The sequence below is a fragment of the Melanerpes formicivorus genome, unplaced genomic scaffold, assembly GCF_026170545.1.
Source record: "Melanerpes formicivorus ecotype bairdi unplaced genomic scaffold, bMelFor1.0.p_v2 SCAF_63, whole genome shotgun sequence".
NCBI lineage: Eukaryota > Metazoa > Chordata > Aves > Piciformes > Picidae > Melanerpes > Melanerpes formicivorus.
The window spans coordinates 2,488,043-2,511,980 of NW_027142415.1; the positions used below are offsets into that span (position 1 = coordinate 2,488,043).

Sequence of the window (23,938 nt, forward strand, 5' to 3'; positions counted from 1 at the left end):
CTCACAGACTAGCCCAGACCCAAACTGACAACACTGAGAAGCAGCTCTGACAGCTTTATCTGCCAGAGCAGCCTAGCGAAAGGGGAAGTCATGCAAGTCTCTTCCTAACAACCTGCCAGTGCATCTCCACACAGCCACAGAGCAGCCATTTTTAGGGATAATGAGGTAGTGTTTATTCTCACTCAGCCCATCATTTTTCTGCTGAGGATGCCAGAATAAGTACATTTCTAAGAGCCTCTACGCTCTGAAAGGACTTTTTTTTGGGAAAGAAGTCGTAATTTCTCAGAGTTGCAGTGTAAGTTAAAAGGGAGGTAGAACACCCTTGGAGAATCAGAGCTGAGAAAAATGCACCAGAGTAGTACCTTGGCAAGTGTTCTACATCACTGCAGCCAGATTAACTCACTGTTCACTGTGCTTTCTTGCAATACAGTGGCACTGGACTTAATTCCAAACTGTTTTTTTTCTTCTATACGCATCTAGGAAATTCTTGAAGGATTGGTACACTGGGACAGAGAGCTGTGTTCTACATTTACTAGCCTTGCAGAAATGCTTTAAGTTTCTGCAGTCTTAGTTGCAGATCGATTTCCAGATTGGTTTTTTGCTATCACCTTTCTCGCACACCTCCCCAGCTGAGTTCACCCTTCATCCCTTGCCAAAGCCTCTGCGCTAGCAGACTGTGCTCTCAGGATCACTCTGCTAACACTGCAACCAAAAGCTAGCCATCAGCAAAAGCTGTAGCTGAGCTTTGAACCTCAGCACTTCCCACTCTTAGAACACAGGAGCTCGCTTTTGCCATCCAAAACTGAAATCCCCTTTTTCCTTAAAGAGAAATTGCAACAGAGGAAAATGGTGAACTCTGTCACTCTGTAGACAAGACAGACACTTCAAACATTGCAGGTTACTCTAGAATAAGGTAAACAGAAGATGGACCTTTATTGGGCAGAGGTGAAGTTACATTTGTCATTGAAACTGGTATACATGTTACAAAAGGTAACTAGACATGTGGTTCTCTTGCTCGTGTTGGGAGAAACGATGGCATACCATATTTAGGATGCCACGAGGAACTAGTTTTATCCCTCCTTCCTTTCTGTCTCTCTGACTCCCCTTACTTTCACTTCAATTCATTGCTGAATTGTCAGGGTTAATAAATCTTCTCTTCATTTCACATAGTTGTCCTGTTGTTCAGTATCCAGGAAGTAGCAACAAGAATGATTTTGCCAAGTCACGGTATCCTCACATCGTGTGAGTGGAAGAGTTTCCTGGGGAGAAGGAGAAGCGAAATCACATTACTAGATCTCCCAAAGTTTAAGCTTAGCAACAGCTTTGTCCCAGAGAAAGTTATTCAGCTTGAGCTTCCCTGATGAATAATGCAGAGGGACTCAAAGTACTAGAACAATCTTCTTGTCATTTATGGATGCTAAGCTACCCAAGACCAAAAAAGCAAGATGCTAGTTTTGTAAACAGCTATTCTTTGGTAAACATTTTGGAACACCTCCCTCTTCCACCCATAAGCAAAGAAATCCTCATTGTGCCTGCAAAAACACCCCAAAAATAGCCTTAGCAGAGAAAGTCTGTGCTAAGCTCCTTCACAGAAAGAGCCAGAAAAAAAAACTTTGAGATGTGCTTTGAAATGGGAAATAAACAAAGAGATTCTCAGATTTGGTCTCCAGAGTAGTATTTTGCATCCCAAATCATTGCATACTCTACTTGCAATAGTTTTGCTCATCAACTGAAGATAAAACAAGGAGAGTATCTAATGATAACATTAAGTTTGCTGGAATGAATCAGACTCTTGATATGAGGTTTACTTTTCAGTAGGCTGATTTTCTCTCTGGAAGATACCTCATGAGGAGGCATGTCTTGAGAGTAAGATCTGAGCTGCTGTTGCTGCTTTCAGTCTGCACAGAAACTGAGCACGGTCCTGCCAGCTTGGAAATAGGAGCTCAAATAGGTACAGTGTGTCATGGAGAATAAACCATATCCCCCCCTGCCTCAGGGAAACAAGGTCATTTCAAGATCATCTCAGAAAGAGATGACATCATGTAGGCCATGTTTTCTTGACCCAGACTTGTCTTTAACTGAAGTGCATTTCTGAGCGTGGAGCTCGAGAACAATGCAGGGGTATCCCATGGCTTGGCATTCACTGCTCCTAATCCTGAATCAAAAGCTTACTTTGAACAGCACTCACACTAAAATTTCATGCACCACTTGCACAGCACTGGCAGAGCTGCACTAGTTTTCAGGGAACTGCTGCCAGCCATAAGTTAACAGATTTGTATTGCTGCCTGCTTTGATAACTATGATTTCTCTTCCAGTTCTGGCTGTGCCACCAAGTCACTGGTATGTGCTGACAGGACATCCAGTCTGTTGCAAGCATAGTATAGCACTGTAGGAAGTGCTGGTCTCATGAGATGTTAGAGCAGCAGTTTATATCATTGCTTATGAGAAAACTTTGAACTGGCAAGCAGCAGGGCGTTCTGAATGCATTCAGAAAGCGTGCTAGGCACTTTGAAAGCTGGTGGTGGTGGGCAGCCTGGCACATATGCTCAGCTGATCTACATTAAGTTAAAACTTGTAACTTTAGTGGATGGAGTTAATCCTGATCTACAGCTTGAAACCCATGAGTCCCTCTCTGCATGTTTGTTTTTTTTTACAAGCTGGTCATTCAAGTGAGATGAGATTAAAGCCCAGCAGCATCCTTGATAAGCATTTCTGAGAGAGGCTGTATCTTTGATGTAGATTCCCTAAGCATGAAGGTGTTTGTCAAGTCTAGCAGAACCTTCTACCTTAAGGTTCACCTCAGGATTTTGAAGTTTCTCAGGTTTCTCTCAAATGGCTGAATTCTTTGAGTTAGCTGCTATGCAATTCTGTATAACTATTGTAGCTAGAAAATCCTGTTTGGAGTTCATTTACCTCACAGCTAATCCAAGCAGATTCTGGAGAACTGGAAAGATAAGCTCTTAATGTATTTTAAAGAAAAGATGGAAACCTCTGGGAAAGGATTTCCTGAATTTTTTCATTCCTTTAGGCAAGTGCAAAGCTTCCTTAAGGCAATCCACTAAGAATTTCAAATTTCAGTGCTTCTTTCTTTTCTGGATACACCTTGAGGGAATCTTGTTCATCAAATAGTGCTGAACATCTTTTCTCATGAATATAGACTCTTTTCAAGCACACCTCAGACTACATGACTCAAAATATGGATCAAAGTCAACTAATCCATACTGAAAAATTCTGAGTCACTTCATATTTAGATTGTAGAAGATTTCAAGTGGAAGACTTCTGTCCAGGTAACTCATCCTTAAAGTTATCAGTAAGTTTCAGACACTCCATCTGCCAACAGTTTGCTAGAGGTTTGTGGCCTGTTAGTCACAGAATCATGAAATAAAAGCCTCAGATTACCAGGGAGTACATGACAACTGTGGTGGGATTCACCACTCTCTGATTAGTGACACTAACCAGAAAATTAACTGTTTTAAACTGTGTATTAAGCATTTCCAGGATGCACAGGGGAAAATCTAAGTTAAAATGTGAGCATTCCCCCTCCTCACTATTGTATTGCTGCTACTTTCTCTCAGTTCAGTGGATACAAATTTGAACACAGAAGGTTTCACCTCAACACGAGCAGAAGCTTGTTTAGAGTGAAGGTGATGGAGCGCTGGCACAGGCTGCCCAGAGAAGTTGTAGAGTCTCTTTCTCTGGAGGCTTTCAAAACCCACTTGGATGCATTCCTGTGTGGACTTACCCTGGGTGATCCTGCTTTGGTAGGGGGGTTGGACTCCATGATCTCTGGAAGTTCCTTCCAACCTCTAACATTCTGTGTAATACCACAAATACTTCCTTTTAAGTCTGAACAAATCTGCAGTGTCTATAGCTGGCAGAACAAACACAAATCAGAATCATCTAACCCTCAAAGAGAGGAAATTAATTTTCAATTAGAATGTTTTCTGGCCAATTAGCTATTTCTAGCAGCAAGTGTTACTGTTGTCACTGTCATTGCAAATTGATTTTTGCCTGCAGCTAGTACCAGAAGACCCTCATATTCTGAAGTGACATTATCAAAGAGTTTCAATCAGTTGAGCTATCCAAATAGAAGGCTAAAGTAGTGGGCTAAGAAACAAACAGGGAATTAACAGAGAATTAATAGCAAAAATAAGTTCCAGCACAAGAACTGACTTGTGAGAAGCGAGCTGGTTTGATAACATGTCGACATGATCCTCCTTCACAGTGGTGCTATGCAAGCTAACTAACTGGGCTGGGTGAGCAAAGACCTCTCTACACAGCACAGGGAAAAAAGAGGGAATGACAAGAAAACCTCCCCAGACTCATGTGCTCAATTCCACAAGAAAAGTGATTCTTCTATCCCAAGAGTCAATAATTTCCCACATCCAAGATCTTTACTGAGAGCAGCTGTGTCAGCTATTGCCATGGTTTAAACCACTGATGGCTTTGCTTGCAAAAGTGTCTTAATTTGTACATAGAGGACTTTAATTAGATATGGAGCTTAGCCCCAGTAAGTAGACTCAGCCAGCACCCACAGATGATGTTAGAGTAAGCATGAACCCTATTCCTACCTAACCGGGGGGGCCACCAGGCCCCCCCGGCCTTTGTTCCCCCCCCACCCCCCAGTATACACCATGGGTACTCACCAGTGATGAGAGGAGGAGGAATCCTCAGCCCAGATGGGCTCAGCTTAGGGCTTCTGCCCTTCCTGGTGGGGATTAAAAAGGGGAGTGGGCAGGGAGGGCAAAGTGGCCACACCTGGGGTGGGAGGAGACACCAACAGAGCCCAGGTGCTCTGGGATTTTTACAGGGGACTTTAAGGAAAAAAAACATTCACAGAATGTGCTGCCCAGGGAGGTGGTGGAGTCACCCACCCTGGATGTATTTAAAGGTTGTTTAGAGATGGTGCTCGGGGATATGGTTTAAGTGTGAACCTTGTAGAGTAGGGTTATTGGTTGGACTTGGTGATCCTGAAGGTCTTTTCCAACCTGAAAGTTTCTGTGATTTCTGATGTTTCCATCCAAACCTGTTACCCTCAGCAAATGCTCCTGGTTTATGGTATATAAAGAGAAAGTCTCAGGCACCTTGATGAAAACAATCCAATTGCTGTTTTCATACCATTAAAAAACAGTCTGACCAAGGCACTGTAAAATACTATCTGTGAGAGCATCAAAATCCTCAAATAAGCAAAGATTTGGATGACTGGCAAAACAAATAGCTAAGTAGGCCTTCTGGGCACAGCCCCATTTGTTAGGGTATTGGTTGCAGTTAAACAGATTGTGGTGTATAATGGAGCTGATTTGCAGCCTTCATCACTAGGACGTCTCCAGCGTTGTTCAAATTTTGCCTTTTGGCCACTTTCCTGCCGAGTGAACTTCCACAAAAAATGTGCAGTGCTCAGCACTGCTGTGTTCTTTCCCCCCCATTATCTCTGTTAAATTGATAAGGACTACACTTTTCACTTCATTTCGGAGAGTAGCTGCCCACAGGCCACAGATTTTTTAACGTCCCCTGATATCTGTAAAATGAGCACCTCGTGGCTCATGTGCCAGGTTATCACAACAGTAAGCCTGCCTCTCCATCTTTGTGACTTGTCCTGATGCTATCCAGGGTTAGTTAATGAGTTTCCAATGAATGAGTTCTGAAGTGGATCCGCTCTTTGGCTTTTTTTTTCAAAGCCTCAAGCTCTATTTTCCTCCTCTCAGAAGAAAAGGCAGGCCTTGGACATCTTCTGTCCTCTGTGCTTTAGCTCATCTTTAGCTTTAGATAATTTCATTTTTCTTTGGCATAAACTCTGTGAATGAAACTGGCTCCCAGGAATACAAAATCCAGATAGCCCAATTCAGTCTAACTGATATTGTCCAAAGAATAAACAAATTGACATGAAAAGCCTTCTGGGGATGCAGCTCAATTTTAGCACATCTGTTCAGCTTCTCAGAGCAGGCACATCCCCTGGTATCTCATAGCATTTATGAGATTCTGCAGATGCTGACTATCCCATCTGCTCTTCTTGCTGCAAGTGAGAAAAGCTAACTAGTGACAGAGACAAATGACTCTGTCAGCAGGTGGAAGCACTGCTGATGGGCTCCAATGGGGCTTGCAGGGGTGCCGCTGCCAGCCTGGCCTCCCCTGCCTGGTAATGGAGAGGTGGACAGGCAAAGGCAGTTCCCTCCACACCGGATGAGGTGGAAAGCTGGCCCTGGTCATGAGAAAGCAGGAGTCCCAGGGCTCCAGAGGTGCTTGAGGAGGGAAGCATGTGTCCTGGCATGGTCCCAGCACAGCTCCCAGTGCTCAGCCAAAATTTATCTGCTCCTGCAGTATGAATGTGTGCACACTGCTGGGCTGCTGTTTGCCCCTTGGCCAGGCCAGTGAAGGGCTCTCCTGTTGGGAACTTGTTGGGCTTTGACTCACACCTTTGCCTTGGCTGTGCAACTTGTTTGCACTGCAGATTCTCCAGGAAATTCACACCCTTTCTTCCCAGACTTCACTGTAACCTTTCTCTATACCTTTGGCTAGTTCACATATTGGCCCTTATTGCCTAACGATTGTGAACTGTTCTCATTTCATTTGAGGTTGTTTACACTACCCAACCCCCATGGTAATGGATGGAATCTCTGCAGGGGAAGTTATTTTTACATCTGTTCCTCTTTCTTATTATCCTGCTCTGACTGGCAATAAATCAATTTCCCCAAGTCAAGACTGCTTGCCCATGCTGGCAATTGCTGAGTAACCATAGAATCAGTCAGGGTTGAAAGGGACCACAAGGATCATCTAGTTCCAACCCCCTGCCATGGGCAGGGACACCTCATCTTGATCCATCACCTCTGGCATATTTTCTACCCCTGTTCAGCTAAGGGGAGAGAAAGCAGCTTGGTGGGCACCTGGCAGTCAGCCAAGGTCAGCCCACCACAGAGACTAACATTGTATGAGAAATCTGGGAACTTTGTCAAATGATGATGAGCACAAAAGAGGAATCCACCTGAAAATCTGATTGGTGTGCTGTTAACCAGGTTTAATGTTAAAAAATATATATATAAATGCATTAAAGATAATAGGGGGAAAGAAAATGTGAATAGCCAAAGTAAATAACCAAGTATATACATTGAGTGAGCCAAAGGTGCTCTAAATAATTAGTGTCATCAGATATACATATCTAGGGACTTGATTAAAGCCACACAAAACATGCTGTTAATTCTGCCATCAACTCTTGGAAACTCACCTTGGCAGAGTTTACTGCATTTATATTGTGACTTAAGGGTTTGCTTGAAGAAATATGAGCATGTACAGAATAGAATACAGAATGCAGAATTAACCAGGTTGGAAAAGACCTTTGAGATCATCAAGTCCAACCTATTACCCAATAGCATCTAATCAACTAAACCATTTCATAGTAGTATCATAGTATCAGTCAGGGTTGGAAGGGACCACAAGGATCATCTAGTTCCAACCCCCCTGCCGTGGGCAGGGACACCCCACACTAGATCAGGCTGGCCAGAGCCTTAAAGCTGAGGAACTTGAGTACAGCAGTTTTGCTCCCCAGGCTTTGTCCTAGTGATAGGACTAGGGGGAATGGAATGAAGCTAGAGGTGGGGAGATTCAGGCTGGATGTGAGGAGGAGGTTCTTCACCATGAGAGTGGTGGGACCCTGGAGTGGGTTGTCCAGGGAGGTGGTCGAGGCCCTGTCCCTGGGGGTGTTTAAGCCCAGGCTGGATGAGGCTCTGGGCAGCCTGATCTAGTGTGGGGTGTCCCTGCCCATGGCAGGGGGGTTGGAACTAGATGATCCTTGTGGTCCCTTCCAACCCTGAATGAAACTATGAAACTATGAAACTATGAATTCTCAGCAAGTACTTCCAGTGAATGCATTACTGGTAATTAGTCCCTTAGATTTACAGAAATCACAGAATCACCAAGGTTGGAAGAGACCTCAAAGATCATAATTTAAATGAGTTTTCTTTTTACTTAGTCAAAGACTTAATGCAAATTAAGCACTATTTCCAGCTGAGTACCACATCCTATTCAGCTATGTCATCTGACAGTACAACCACACATGTGTGTAGTGGCTGCATAGAAGAGTTGGGAATAAATGTAAATGACGAAAGTCATAGGTCTCAAGACAGGCTCAGCTCTCTTCTTTGTGCAATTACATCCCAGAACAACATCAGGCTATCAGCTTTTGCTGTGTCTACAGTGAGGCAAGGTTACTTATGATTCACAATCAGAAGAATGCTAATGTCCATTGAAAAGCTTACACTGCATGCTCTGTGGCTGCATTAGAAACCAAATCTGTCTAAAAGTTAATGCCCTCCTTCTTCCTTAGCCTAACATGCTGTGGGTTTTAACATAAAATCTCAAATTTGTTGATATCATTCTTCAAGGATGAGAAGAAATTCATGTTTTAAACAGCTGCAAAAGCAATGTTCTTCTCAGCTTTACACAGCACAAATCATTAATTCAATACTAAGCATCATGCATCCATGTCTTTTGACACTACTCTGCCTCATTTCCCAGCTTGTTCTCTTTTCTTCTTCATCCCTTGCCTCATTAAAGATGTAAGCAAGTGGTTCTGTGATACCAACAGTGTCCAGTTTCCTACAGATTTATCGCTGATGTTTGATTGCCAGTTCAAATTGTTCTATTTGATCACAGAGGAGAAGACACAGAAGCTTTTCTATCTAGTGATTTGAACTTGCATTATAACTTTACCTTCAGATGATGCTATCACAGCAACTCTTATTTTCCCTTGGCCATCCTAGTGTCAAACAATTTGTGGTGTTTTGTGAAGTTTACCCCTTTGGTGTATTTACTTGAAGCTGGACAATCTGTTTTGAATTTGTTATGGGCAATTAGAGAGTTTGGCACAAAGAGATTTAGACAGCTTGAGGAAAGGAAACTAAGAAAAAACTACAATCATCTGCCTCCACACTGGACCCCTACATTAGCTTATTTGTGATACTCCCTTCAGAGGGCTACCTATGTATATTAGACTTAGCCCAGGAATCCTTTAGATTCATGATCAGAAAGCTGAAACAGAGGAAGGGGAGATTCTTGGAAGCAAGATGACAAAGGTGTAGACAAGAGAGAAATCTGGCTGTGCCAGAAAGGGGAAGCATGGTGGAAATGAAGAAGCAGGGGCAAGGCAGGGACCTTGGAGGGGAGAAGCCATCTCTAAATGGGTTGTAACCCTCTCAGTTAAGCTGCTGTATTTCCTGCAGTCACCTCTGTGCTTTCAGAGACCTTTCCTGAGCTCACAATTGGAAGCACTACCACAACAGAGAGCTCCAGGAAGATGCAAGAGGAGCAGCTCTGCAGAAATTTCATTAGTGATCCCCAGAAACCTGCCAAGGTTGGAAATGCCCAGAACTGAATCTTACATCACCTGAGCTTTGCACAATGTTGGTACTTGCCATTAATACTCTCCACAAAGGGATACATTCTACTGGTGATTAGATACAGCCACGTAATAGGTAGCAAGAGATTATGCATGCCTTATCTCATCTCCTGGACAGATTTCACCAAGTGATGAAACCAGGCACATCTACACAAGCAATTGAGAGGAACCACATGAAAGCACCTTTCCCACAGGCTGCTGTGCTCTGACTTGTCCCAACGAGTGGACACTGTTCTTTAAGCAGCTAATTATTCAGTAGCAAGATGGCATGCTGCTGACAGGTGAGCTGATTACCTAGCAACAGTTATTCCACTCATTTGTACTTACATACACCACATTACAACACCTTTACTAATCCTTCTATTTATCCCCTGGCAACTGGAAGTTGAATCCATGAGAATTTTCCATCTTAAGAGCTGTGGTAGCCAGGTATTGCAGACACAGCAGGCTTTTTGTTTGGTTAGAAATGACTCAGAAGCCTTCTCTCTCCACACCTGGTGTCTAGAGTAATGACACGGTTCAGGTGGTATTTGTAGCTGCTGTTGAGGTGCCTTTGGTGATTTCTTGTTCTTAACATTTAACAATCACAAGCATTTAACAATGGCAAGCATCACTACAAGGTGGTAACTTGTCTTTCTCATTTAGAGTAGCTTTATCTAAGACCTTTAGATACAAGTGTGAGTCCTTTTTCACATGGAGTGCCTCAGCTGAGTGGTGCCGAGGTTTACCAGACAGCAGTTCTGGGTCTGCACTGTTCTTCAGTCATAGTATCATAGTATCATAGTATCAGTCAGGGTTGGAAGGGACCACAAGGATCATCTAGTTCCAACCCCCCTGCCATGGGCAGGGACACCCCACACTAGAGCAGCCTGGCCAGAGCCTCATCCAGCCTGGTCTTAAACACCTCCAGGGACAGGGCCTCAAGCACCTCCCTGGACAACCCATTCCAGGGCTTCAACACTCTCATGGTGAAGAACTTCCTCCTCACATCCAGCCTGAGTCTCCCCACCTCTAGCTTCATTCCATTCTCCCTAGTCCTGATATCCTGAGAAGTCCCTCCCCAGCCAAGTGCTCCCTCCCCAGTCAAGTGCTGGGTCAGTATAGGACATAAAGATATAGGTCATATCACCCTCAGTTTCCCCACCAAGCAAAAATAAACTGGAGACAGTGCTACTGACTTTGTTGGGAAGGTATGGTGACCCTGGAGATGTTCACAGATGCTGTATGAGCACCACAAGCTGATGTCTGGATCTGCAGAGTAGAAGTCCACGCATAAGGTAATTTTTTGGACTCCTTGTGGTCAGTGAAAACAGGAAGCTCCAGGGAATGATTTATCTCATGCTAAAATAGTAACCTAAATTAGGGTAGATGAATCCAATCTTGATAGTGTCTGCCTGCAATGACTACAAAAGGAGTCAAGAAAACTAGCTCTTAGGTAAATGCCAACATTAACAGCATATGGAATTCATTAAATTTGTCCCATATGAGGGTCTCTGCTGGTCATAGAAGAGACCTCAAGATGCTTTTACCAGCCTCTGGTCTTCCCCTTTTACTTCAGACTGAGAGGACCCTTTTCAACTCATTGAAAAGGGCAACCAGGCAAGCAAAATATTCTTACTGTCTTTTTTGTCTGCTCTGTTCAGAGATAGCAATATAAAACCTCTATCAAAGCATTCCTTTGCAGCTCTAAAGCTCCAGATTCTGGATAAGAACATCCCTGCCACGGCAAGCACAAGTGCATGCCATGCTTTTTTCAGAAGTCCTTCAGGAAATTGTTTGGTCCTAGCTGCACTGTACTAAGTGCTGTGCTATCAGCTGGAGACAGTCTGTACCACAAAAAGCTACACAGGCAGAAAGATCAAAGTCCTGTGGCCCATCTCTTAAAGATGGGGAATTGAGGCAGAGGGAGATTAAAAAGCAACTTGCCCAAATTATATAGGAAGGCCATGGAGGGACCTTTGTTCTCCCAAAGTACTGTCTATAACCACACACTTCTGCTGGATTGCAGCAATCTTGCTAGTTTAGGGACAGAGAGACTCTTTTCTATCAGGGCTACACTTGGAGATGCTGTGTGATTTGGGTATTTTTTCTGTAATTTGGCTTCATTGCTTGTAAGTGAAACATTTTACAGCCTAGTGCATAACTGCACAGTCTCAAACCCTACTATTGAATCAATACTCAGCTTTTTGGCTAGGAGGGGGTGGGAGTAATCACTAGGGTGACTGTCAAGATGTTTCAAAAGACTCAGTTCCTCAGCCATAGAATGTGAAGACAATCAAAGCTATAATAAAGAGAGCTTGAAAGCTAACAGGTTGGTTGTATTCTCAGCATGAAGCTAAAGGCTAAAATCTGTATATATGTATGTATATATATACATATATATATCTCCTTGTATATCTGTCTATCCTTCCCTATTACAGGAGGGATCTGGATGTCCAGACAAGGGCCACAAGGATGATTAGGGTGCTGGAGCACCTCTCCTATGAGGACAGACTGAAAGTGTTGGGGCTGTTCAGTCTGGAGAAAAGAAGGTTCCGAGGTGACCTAATTGTGGCCTTCCAGTATCTGAAGGGGGCCTACAAGAAGGTTGGGGAGGGACTTCTCAGGATATCAGGTAGTGATAGGACTAGGGGGAATGGAATGAAGCTGGAGGTGGGGAGATTCAGGCTGGATGTGAGGAAGAAATTCTTCAGTGTGAATGTGGTGAAGCCCTGGAATGGGTTGTCCAGGGAGGTGGTTGAGGCTCCATCCCTGGAGGTGTTTAGGACCAGGCTGGCTGAGGCTCTGGCCAGCCTGATCTAGTGTGGGGTGTCCCTGCCCATGGCAAGGGAGTTGGAACTAGATGATCTTTGTAGTCCCTTCCAAACCTGACAGATTCTATGATTCTATATCTGAGGGGAGGAAAAATAAATACAACAAACTTGGCAGAATTTGGATAAAAGGTGGACATTTATTTGGAAAATGAGAACTTCTGTAGTGAGATAACACAGTATAATACATTTTCAATGGAAACAAAACAGTTATTCCACCAAGAGACCCACATTCCATTCCCTGCTTGAGAGGAAACTTCCAGCAGGTTACTTCCTAACTGCCTTTTCAACATTCACTGGGGATTTGATCATGTCTGCGTACGACACCAGCCTGCTCCTCTGATCCAGAACTGGAATAAAATCTAGACAGGAATGTTCTGATGAGGCAAGACCTTCTCCAAAGGTGATGGTGCAATCAGCCAGGCTGCTTTGCCTGGAAGAGCTTCTGTTGGAAAACACCTGTTGAATCCCTGGGGTGACTCTGGGGAAGCCCTACCTGGATGCCAGGTCATGACAAAGCCTTATCTGTGTTAGGTAGCTGGCCAGCAGGTTGTCTGCCTCAAATAAAAGGTACTACAGATATCTCTAACTGAATTTTTTTTAGACAAAATCTATGTGTCTCCAAAAGAAAAGACTGGGTTGCCAAAATGGAATCTTTTACTGGAATTCTATGCTTTCAGTTGTTGATTTTTCCCCCCCCCTGTGAGTTTTATCAACACTGTGGCAAAACTTTTGTCTGAAAGGCAGAGTGGAAGAGTAGAAAAGTGCCAGGAGCAGGAGATTATGTCCTTACCTTGCATCCTATCTATCCCTATCTTATCAGCTCCATGCTGATCACATCTCAATTTGTATTCATCTGTCCATCAGATTAATCCTTCACTTGAAGCCTGGTCAGTGGAGGTGTCATGTGGATTTTGCCACAGAAACATTTAACAGCCCTTCCTGTGATAATTAAAACCATATTAACCTCATAAAGACAGTAAACTAATTTCAAGAAAGCTTCATGCAGCTTCCATATATGGATGAAAATATCTTCCTTCTCTGCTGCCAGTGCCAGTGGCAAATTCTTTGTAATCAGCCACAGGTGCCTCCAGTCTTCTGAGCTCTGGGAGCAAAGAAATCTAGATTTTCCCCATGCCTGCTTTATTCTCATTCTCACAGTAATCTCTCCAAGGATGGAATCATTCCTTGCCCCACGGCATGCTCTTTGAAGATACAGTGCTCCACACCCTTTCCCCCCAATCATTCCCTCTCCTTCAACAGAGACCTCTACTTCACAAAACCTATTTCCCTTGCATTTGCAGATCACTGAAGGTAAAGTCCTGGAAAGCCAAGGGTGCAAGCTTTCTAATTACCAAAACATTGCCTCTGGGAAAGCAACCTACAGCATTCATGTACAGCTTTTTCAGACAAGCATCTGCAAGTCCTTCTGCCATGCTCCCTTCCCTTATGCTAACAAGCACCCACAGATTTACCTCGCTGCCTTTTTTCCTTTACAGAGTCTAAAAAGATAAATTCCTTGCAATTTGAGGCAGCCAAGTATTTCACATTCAGTGCAGAGTCCAGAGAGCTCGACACTGCGTGGTTCCATCTACCAGAAACCACAGAAATACCCTAAAATCTTTGAGCATTATTAGAAGCCTGCATAGAAGAGGGCCCAAACCAGCCTGCCTCAAAGGAAGGGACCAGGCAAAAGTAGGGGCAATGCAGAATCCCTCCCATAGGCAAGGGGGCTGTTAGATTAAAATGGAAGAGAGGAAGGCAAATCCCCCACCAAAATCCAAAGCCCAATCCATTAGTGGCTTAAGAGAAAATACACCACAGATTCTGAAATATAAAGGCTGATTTTAGCCTTGAGGACATGATTGAGGCACATGAGCCAAAACGACCTAAGTATCTCAGGGACTTCCCACTGATCACTACCATATGAGGATAAAGCAAAGCCTCATCTTTCCCAGAAGCCGTATTTTGCATTGAAGGGGGGAAAAGAGGACATTCCTCCTTGTTCATGCACTTACCTGGCAAAGGCCCTGAAGCATAAGAGCTAATTAAGTACAATATGAATGGAGTGAAAACAGACAGGGTTAACAAACAGCAATCAAGTTTCCCTTCAGCCCCTCTTGCAGGTATCAGCAAGTTGAACAGCCAGACAGTCTCATCTGCCAAGCTGTAGATCCTAACTCCAGGATCCTCCCTATCCTACTGTAAATGCTTCATGCTCCATCTTGAAGCAATTTCATTTCTTTCCCCTTACTTCCCATGTTGGAAAACCATTTCTGTGCTTCCAAGAGATATAAATCTTGTCCTAGCTAGCTTGTCTTGGAATTAAATTGCTTGCATTTTGCTTTGAACTACCTTTAAATTTCAGTAGTTCTTCTTTTCCCCCATTAATTAGTCATCTCTAAAATATATCTCTCTACACTCAACTTTAACTCTGCTAGGTAAAAGAAGTCTAGGTCTTTTCAATCCACTCCCACAAGGCACTTCCCTCTATTTCTCTTTTGACATTGCAAAAAACCCCTGATTCTTAGTTTCCTTGTGTTCTGCTCAGTTTTCCTCTGTATGATCTTTGATTCAGAGGTCACAAAACATTATTCTGCCTTGTCTCTATGAGCCTCACAGTGTGCTCTGAACTGTGACTGAGGTTTCTAGGTGGATCATCACAAATTTTCATGAGCAAATACAGCAAATGTATCTGAAATCCTACTAGAAAGTCAGGGAATAATGGCATTGCAGCCCTAATTTTACTGACTTTCCCAAAGTCTCCATTCTGATTCTGTTTGAGAAATGGAACCTGCTTCATCCAGAACTTTCCTTTTTATGCTCACTCACTGCTTTTTAACCCAATAGAAAGCCTGAAAAAGAGAAGATCAAATCAACTTACTAGGTTCTAACTTTCTCTACTATATCCTGGATGCCCTGACATGCTTTTTTAAAGGAAAGAAGATGAGTCACAGAGATGAAAGAATACAGGATAGGGAGGAGGCTGAGAACAGTAAAGAAAGCATCAGATAAAATACAATACATTTATTTTATTACACTGAGGAAATCATTTGGGAGAGGCACTGGATATGGAAATGGAACAGGGCATGATCTGAAGTCATGCTGTGTATGTTTCATCCCTCTTCACAGGGGTGAGTGCTCAGCACCCTTGTCAGCACAGCTCTTTGAAGCCCCATCTCCCCTGACAGACCTTTGCCACACACATGATGCTTTGAGCCCTGGCTGGCTGGCATAACTGCACTGACAGAAGCTCCTGATGTTCAGACAGATACACCACAGTGCATGTCTCCTCCTTTCAGGGAAGGGTGTTTCCATGTCAGAACAATGCCAGGCTAACTGTACCCACACGAAGAATGCCTTGCTCATCAGCCAACTTATAAGTCAAGCAAGCCAAGAATAAACTTGGCCTTCCTTACCACACCCCTGGGGAGAGGTGTTGTAGAAGCAAAGGGGATATCCAATTAAGTGATAAGTATTGAAATTTGTGTCTACGTGCCTGATGTGAAGCTCATTACCATTGACTGCTTGATGCCATCCTGGCTGTGCAAAGAGCTCTTTAAGTGGATATATCAACCACTACATTTGCAATTTTTTTAAAGCCTTTTCCCTCCACCAGAATGATAGAAAACACTCAAGGTTTTAATGGGAAATCTGCCTTGCTTTTAGTTTGTTGCAAGAGAATGTGGGGACATTTGCACATCCAAAAGCATCTCAGGCCTTCAGGGCAGTAGCTAAGAGATAAAACTCATTTTCCTTGGGGAATTTGTAGTTTTGCTAATACAAACATTATCATCTGCTTTCTCCTTTGCCTTAAGAGTGATTGGCCATTGGAAAGGGCTGCCCAAGGAGGTGGTGGAGTCACCATCAGTGGAGGTGTTTAGGAAGAGATTGGATGGGGCGCTTGGTGCCATGGTTTAGTTGATTAGATGGTGCTGGGTGATAGGTTGGACTCAATGATCTCAAAGGTCTTTTCCAAACTGGTTAATTCTATTCTATTCTATTCTATTCTATTCTATTCTATTCTATTCTATTCTATTCTATCCTATCCTATCCTATCCTATCCTATCCTATCCTATCCTATCCTATCCTATCCTATCCTATCCTATCCTATGGAGCCATTGCTGTTAAGTGCTTCTTCACATAACGTGCCAAGAGGTATCCTTTCCAAGTACACTTCAAAAATTCTCTTGCCCTAGAATCTGTAAGCAGTTGGGTGGAGAAAATTCCAAACAATAAACATACATAAGGAAATGAGAACAAATATTTAGTTTCAGTCAGTTTCACAAAGCATGTATCCCTGAGCAAGCTTTCTGTAGTTACATGATCAAGGCTGCGTAATAAATAGGCAGTAATGGCACGAGGTGAGAATTGCATAGGAATCCATCCAGTGAGTCAAAGAATGATTACAATCTAACTCATAATTCTTAGATTATAAGGATTCCATTTCAAAGCTAAAGTATTCCATTAATGTTCCCATTGTTTATCATCAGTAGATGAACTGGATTTGCATCCTTGTGGAGGATTTGTTGCTTTGAAGGAAAGCAGTTAAAAACTGTGCTGTGAGCCTATTGTTTGCTCCCCAAGATGGCAGAGCATTCCTACATCTGTTCCCTTCTGAGTGCATGCAGGACCTGCTGTTTGGGGATAGATTGTTACCCAAATAAAAGTAGAAAGATGAAAAAAGCCTCTAAACACTTGCATAATTATAGTGTATATAGTAGTAGGTCCTACCATAAAAGGAGGAAAAGACAACACTGGGTTTATGCTGCTTATGAAGTGGTCCTTCCTTCCCTCAAGTACTGAGATGCTATGATTATCTTCATGACTCTGTTTGTGTTACTGTCCTTTGCAGTCTCTTGCTCCTTATTCCCACAGGGTCTACTAAAGTGTTCAAGTTCAAGCAAAGGCATGATTTTGGTGGGAAGAAAGTAAGATTTTTGGTGCAAGGATAAACAGGGTTGAAACATTTGTCAAGTATAAAGGAATCAGCTACAGATGTGAAAGCTATATTCCTACATGAGGTAACTATGTCTGCAAACAAGTCTGTTAAGCCTTGGTTGCCCTTTGCTGAATTGGTTTTCTAGGTGGACTTGCTGATCTGCCTCAGTACCCTTTGTGGAGCTCCTCCTGATGAGGAGCCTTAGAATTCTTTCAGTTGGAAAAGACCTCCAAGATTCTCAAGTCTAACTGTTGACATAGCATCACCTCGGCCATTAAAGCATGTCCTGATCTGCCATGTCTTTGCGTTTTTTGAACACCTCCATGGATGGTGACTCCACCACCTCCTTGGGCAGCCTGTTCCAATACCTGATCACTCCTTCAGGAAAGCAATTTTTCCCAATAACCAGCTTAAACATCCTGATGCAATCTGAGGCGATTTCCTCTCATTCTATCACTTGATACTAGGGAGAACAGACCAACACCCACCTCACTACAACCTTCTTTCCAGGAGTTGTAGACAGCAATGAGGTTTCCCTTAAGCCTCCTTTTCTCTAGACTAAATAGTCCCAGCTTCCTCACTGCCTGTTCTCCAGACTCTTCACCAGCTTCACCTAGGTCCTTAAACCATCTCCCTACGCACAACAGCTGCGTCTCAATTTTCAGTCAACCTTTTTTGTCTCAAAAGAAAGAAAGTCACGGCTATATCACTGCTCCATATGTAGTTAGTTAGTTGGGCTACAATAAGATTAAAACATTATGCTATCAGAAGCCCTGGCTAAGATCAAGGCTTCACAGTTATTTTCACATGCAAAGACGCAGGCACAAGCACACACAGGCAGAGGTGGAGAGAGTTGTGGCCTGGTTAACTTAATCATTCCTCACTGCATTCAGTTTTTGCATCTCAAAGTCGGTCAGAGTTTCATCAGTAAACACTCAAATTTGTTTCCATGTTCACAGCTGAGACTCAGATCTGGTTTGGCCAAATTCACCTCTGGCACTGCTCTGCTCTCCAGAAAGAATTTGATTTTCCATTTGTTCTCTCTTAAGGTTTTGCAGAATGGAGACGAAGGGTTATAGAAGTTTTAGGTGATATTTTTAGCCAGTACTATCCCCAGCTTAAAAATGAGACAGATTACATTGTGACACGGGCTATTTAGGCACATTCATGCACATTCATTCACTGAACAGTCGTCACAATTTTTCATGAGGCATGGGAGTTCACTGGAGAGCACTTACCTGGAAGAGTATGAAAAGTAAAAGAAATCAATCTAGGTTCAGAAGTAAAATAAATGAATAGATAGGTAGATAGATAGATAGATAGATAGAGATAGAGAGAGAGAGAGAGAGATTGAGATAGATTAGATAGATAGATAGATAGATAGACAGATAGATAGATAGATAGATAGATAGATAGATAGATAGATAGATAGATAGATAGATAGATAGGGAGATAGATAGATAGGGAGATAGGGAGATAGATTAGATAGATAGATAGATAGGGAGATAGATAGATAGGGAGATAGGGAGATAGATTAGATAGATAGATAGATAGATAGATAGATAGATAGATAGATAGATAGATAGATAGATAGATAGATAGGGAGATAGATAGATAGATAGATATCACAATTTCTGTGTCAGTGCTGCAGATAATTTGCTGCCTCCTTGGTTTTCATCTAGGAAGACAAACATATGGGGCACATTACAGACTTGTACAAGAACATATGGGAGCTCACTGACATGGTAAGTGACAAAGGAAAATCCATGATCCATCAGGTAGGAATATTTTGGGCCTCCTGGTGCTCAGCAGTCAACTTTTCTTTTCTAGCATGGCAGGATGCTTTGAGTGAAATAGATGACCTGACTTTTGGCCAAAGTTTTATAGTGGTTTGATCAAGTCCCTGAGAGGTACATCATCCTGACTCTAGAGATTTCTGTACCACCAGGAAGGCAAAGAGGAATATAAATCCAAAGATCGTGTTCTGAAACTTTTGTAGCTAAAGTTTGTTTTCTTCAAGGAAGAGTTATGTGGGGAGATCAGGGAGATCTATTGCTCAGGAAAGAGACTTTCTGTATGAGTTGGATCACATTTTTAAGTGCAATACACAAATACAGTGGAATAACTCTACCATCCATCTGCCACTGTTTCTGTTTGCATGCACCTGAAATTGAACGAAGAGGACAAATTCTTATTTGCCCTGTAAGATGTGTACTTCAAAGAGACTAAAAGCCATGTAAGCTTTCTTTTCTTCTCTTCTCACCAGGTAGGGATGGCAATGCTTTCATCTAAGAGGAAAAGGTCTTAACTGTAAAGAAGTTTGGTAGTATTCTCTTAATGTAGAAACTTCATCTTTTTAGTCCCTGAAGGACAACTTCATTCCTATCGGGTAGAGGATCAATACAATCCCCCTAAATATTCCAGGGAGCAGAGATAAGGTTTTGGCCTCAGGCCTGCTGCTTCAGTTCACCTCCTTGTGTTTATAGAGTCATTTTACTACACTCTGAGATTTTGTTCTCATACAGATATCTGCTTGCTTGTACTTCTAGTTATCACCTAATAACAGAGAAGATATACATTTATACCACACTTTAAAGCCTTCTCCAGTATCCCAGACTTCAAAATTGTACCTTCTCATGATTCCTAGGCACAAATTAAAACCTTTGGGTTAGATAAGGACAAAAGAAATCCTGTCCACCTAAACAGCCCTTCACTCCAGTGAAGTATTTTGTAAATACAGAGCTTTGCAATGCTCTGCAGCACTCATTACACACAAACAGCCCCACCTCTGTTATCCCATACAAAACCCCAACATTCAGCTGCTCTACTGCTCTTGTAGCTCTGCTTTCTCTTTCTTAAGGGCAGTAAATATTCTCACTTCTCAGCATATCTTTCTTGACATTGAGGGATTAGATGCAATCAGGTGAGAACTGATGGATGATGGAGTGAGTGGGGAAGAGGGAGGAGGTTATAGGGTATATGGAAATGGCAGCTCCAGGTTACTAGTGAACTGCCATCATAGACAGGACAGCTAGTGCAGCTGTTTATACCTCCTGAAAAGGCTTCTATCCAGCATCTTCCATGCATTTTTTCAGGGGCTGTCCATCACAGGGAGAGAGATCAGACAAAGCAATGGAGTGGAATCAGGCTGTAGATCAGAGGCAGAGAGGCTGTTGAAGGAGTGAGAGTTAGGGGGAAAACTCATTACAAACAACTACACCAACATATATTATACATGACTGACTCATCCATGTGGTTTTTTTAGAGTGTAACTCATTTCTGACAATTCAGTATCAAAAGAGGATGTCATTGAAGTTACAGAGTCTGGCATTCACAAACTAGGAAACTCCAAAATCCAAGCTGAAGAGCCTGTTAATTTAGATGCATTCTGGTTGAGGTACACAACAATACAGACCTTTCATATAGATGGAGACACAAAGGCACCTCTAGAAACCCAGATACTTCAGCTAAAATTCACTTTTAGCAATGCTTCTCATGCTTCAGTATGCAGAGAAACTAAGAACTGAATGAAAATCCTGACAAGAAATGCATAAAATATGGTGAATACCAACCTCTGGATGTGGAGTCTGGCAGACTGCTTAACTGTGTGCTCTCAAAGTGTGCTGTTATTCTAATGTTAGCAGTGCTATATAGCATTACAATGATAATGTATTCTTTCAAACAGATTGTTTTATCCAGAGATCTTGTGTCACCAGCCCAAGCAGAAGGATAAAAACATATATGAACCTGAAGCAGGAAAGAGACTTTTGTGCCCTGGGTCTGTATGCACACCGTTTGCCAAGTGGCTTGGCACGATTAAGAACAAAAAAAAGCATTGCTGGAATCTTATCCAAGAGCAGATCCAGTTCAGCAGCAGATACCAGCTTAGCTTAAAGCCACTGGATTAGAACTTGGATGGAAAATTAAACATGTACCTTGGTCTGAAATAAGATGTGATTTAGTAGCTTAGTGGAAACAGACATTGGCTCCTTGAAAGTTCTTTTTGTCTCCCCCTTTCTTAAAGTCTCTCATGTCTCAGATATGCTATTATTACAGTAACTACACTGTCAGATGAAATAGCAACCTTTTGGCTAAATTATTACTTTTATGGCTGCTTAGTTTTGTGCAGTCAGATTATCATGACACAGGCTGCACGGCGTTTGTGTGATCTACAATGACAGTCTGCATGTAAAGGGCGTTGCCTGTGTATTGTGTCAAGTTCCAATCTTTAACTTGTTAAGCATATAAAAGTCTCCTGCAAGAAGCAGCTTTTTATGTAAAAATTAGCCCCCCTTCTGTGATTTCTTTTTTTTTTTCCCTCTCTAAGAAGCAATTCCAAGTGGAGAAAAAAGACTTCTTTGTTAGCTGACTACAAAAGTGGTGTTTTGAAACTAGATCCTTTCATGTATTAGAAAGTTTTCAGGCAAAAAACCACTCAGGGCTGACACAGAATTCGGTTTTCCCATGTTCAGGATCTGAGTTAGCTGGAAGAGGGGGGAAAAAAAAGGCATGACAAAAGATTGTTGAAGCAATGGGGAAATTATTGCTTCTTGGTGAATAGAGGCATTACGTTGTGGAGTAGGGGGCATGCTTTTTGCTTTCCACATCTCCTCAGAACAGAAGCAAACTACACATCTAACAAGTCTGGAGAAGTTAGCTATTTCCAAACATTAGGTTGGCTCTCTCTCTCCATACTACAAGAAAACATTGTGAGTCACTGTAGTTGAGTTAGACTGACTGAAATTAGTTTGGGTCTGATGTGAATCTGCTCACTAGGCCTGGTCCATTTCTTACCTTGGTCACCCTCAGAATACTTTAGCCATCTATTATCAAATTGCTTTAAGTCCCTGGGGCAAGGATTGTCCTCTTCCTATTGGCAGCCACAACACCAAGATGCCCAAAGCCCTGGAGTTTAATTCATGATGGGCTGAATGTGTATGTAAGCCTCTTTCTGTGGCTTGCAGAGTGCTAGATAAGCATAATTGAAATGCAGTGATATCATTCTCTCTCTCTCTGGCTCTTAAATACTCTCGGCGGGGGGGGGGGGGGGGTGGTGTGGAAGCAGCTTGAGATTAATTACACCAAAAAAGGATAATGAAAATGTAAGACTAAGACAAACTTTCTTCTCTAGTCAGGCTAAAGAAGGCTTGATGAGCGTATCACACTGTGTTCACAGCTCCTGTTGGCATTTCTGTAGGTACTGCATGTCAAGCACTGGCTACATTCAGTGTACCTTGAGATGGGAAAGCTGTCTTGCCTGGGAGTTTATCCTACCCAACTTCTGCTCCCAAAAAGTTACACTCACCAAAGCTAGTCATCTTGACTCCTCAATCAACAAGGAGAGATGGGTGCCTACAGAACATGATTCACTGTAGACACAGGCCAGGACAAGTCATAGTCATTCTCTGGAGATGGCCATCCATCTCCAGTGACTATCAGTTAACTAGTTCAACTTGCTGCCTAACTATTAAATAGCTAAAATTAGGTGAGATGACTCCCACACAGTGATGAATAATTTTCCTTAGGACAAGTCTGAGCAGCAAAATGCCTCCATTTTGCCATATTTAGCAACTCTAGCACAAACAGACCAAACCCAATCCAAATTTGGCTCACAGAAGTACTGATAGCAATGCAGACTTACAAGGGTAGATGTTAGCACTGACTGTAAATGGCAGGTGTTACCCTTGGTGCCCAGAGGGTTTATGCTGTAGTTCATGCTGCAATCACATCTTTGGCTTGTTCTGTAAACAAACAGTAACTCTAAGTATACTAAGCAATTGCAGCTTAGCATTTGTGTACCAAGCCAATCAAAGCCTGTGGAATATCAAAACAGAATTGAGGTGGTAAAGTTTCAACTGAGCTCAACATTTTGCCCTGAGTACTCCCACACGAGGCAGGCAGCAGCCTATCTTGGGATAGCTACTGTTTCCCAACTGCAGTTATGTTCTGCCCACCTCTGCTTCACTCACACTGTAAGTAGCAAGTATGAGCTGCAGTGGATTGGATCTCAGCCTGGAAAAACAAAAACCATGCTGCTTTGACTAGTTGCACCATGCCCTGTCTTCCCTGGGTAGCTGGGATTATGGGATGACAGAAGAGAAAGTGGCAAGAAAAACTCACTCGGTGCCTCACAGAGCCAATTTCTGCTTCTGGATCAGACTTCTTAATGAAGGAAAAAAAGAGCTACTGTGGAGCCATGCCCATGAGTAATTGCAGTGCTTTTTTTTGGGTTGTTTTTTTGTGGGGGATTTTTTGGAATACAGTTTCATAGCAAATTCCTGGAGTTTGGAAAGGTTACATTACACCAAGAGCTGGTTTCATTCAGCCCCCAGAAATCCATCGGATGTATTTGAGGGAGGATTTCCTGTTTCTACTGTTCAGCACGTGCAAGACCCTGACCTGAACTTTTGGGTCACACTAGGAAGCATTGCTGCTCTTCAGGCAGGGCTGGTACTTTGCTGATTTTTCCATTTTATGAAGCAAAACAAACCAAAGCCACAGGAGTTTGCTTGAAGCTAAAATACTCAACTCACTATTCAAGGAATTTCTCCAAAGTACATGCCACTTAACTGCCTAGGTAGAAAGGAGCCTCTTTGTGCAGCAGATGAGGGTGGCTTTGTGGGGTTCCTTATTTTTTTTTTCCAAAGCCTAGAGAACTTTATACACTGCAGCAGTGTATAAAGCCTCTAGAAGATTATAAACCACATTATAAAGCCTCTAGAAGATTATAAAGCGGATCATAAAGCCTCTAGCTGCTTGCTCTGCCACCCTACCAGAGTTTAGCATCAAAGAAAAGGT

At 42.7% G+C, this 23,938-nt stretch overlaps 2 long non-coding RNA genes across 2 annotated transcripts in view; both read right to left on the bottom strand.

The window, feature by feature from the left end:
- The window catches only part of LOC137453235 (uncharacterized), a 120,013-nt gene that overhangs the window by 30,837 nt on the left and 65,238 nt on the right, over positions 1–23,938 (bottom strand). The window lies entirely within an intron of this gene.
- Positions 892–4,716, bottom strand: LOC137453234 (uncharacterized). The gene is made up of 3 exons (XR_010990296.1): positions 4,647–4,716; positions 3,743–3,871; positions 892–1,259 (listed from the first exon to the last, which is right to left on the bottom strand). It is a non-coding gene; the product is annotated as an uncharacterized lncRNA (long non-coding RNA).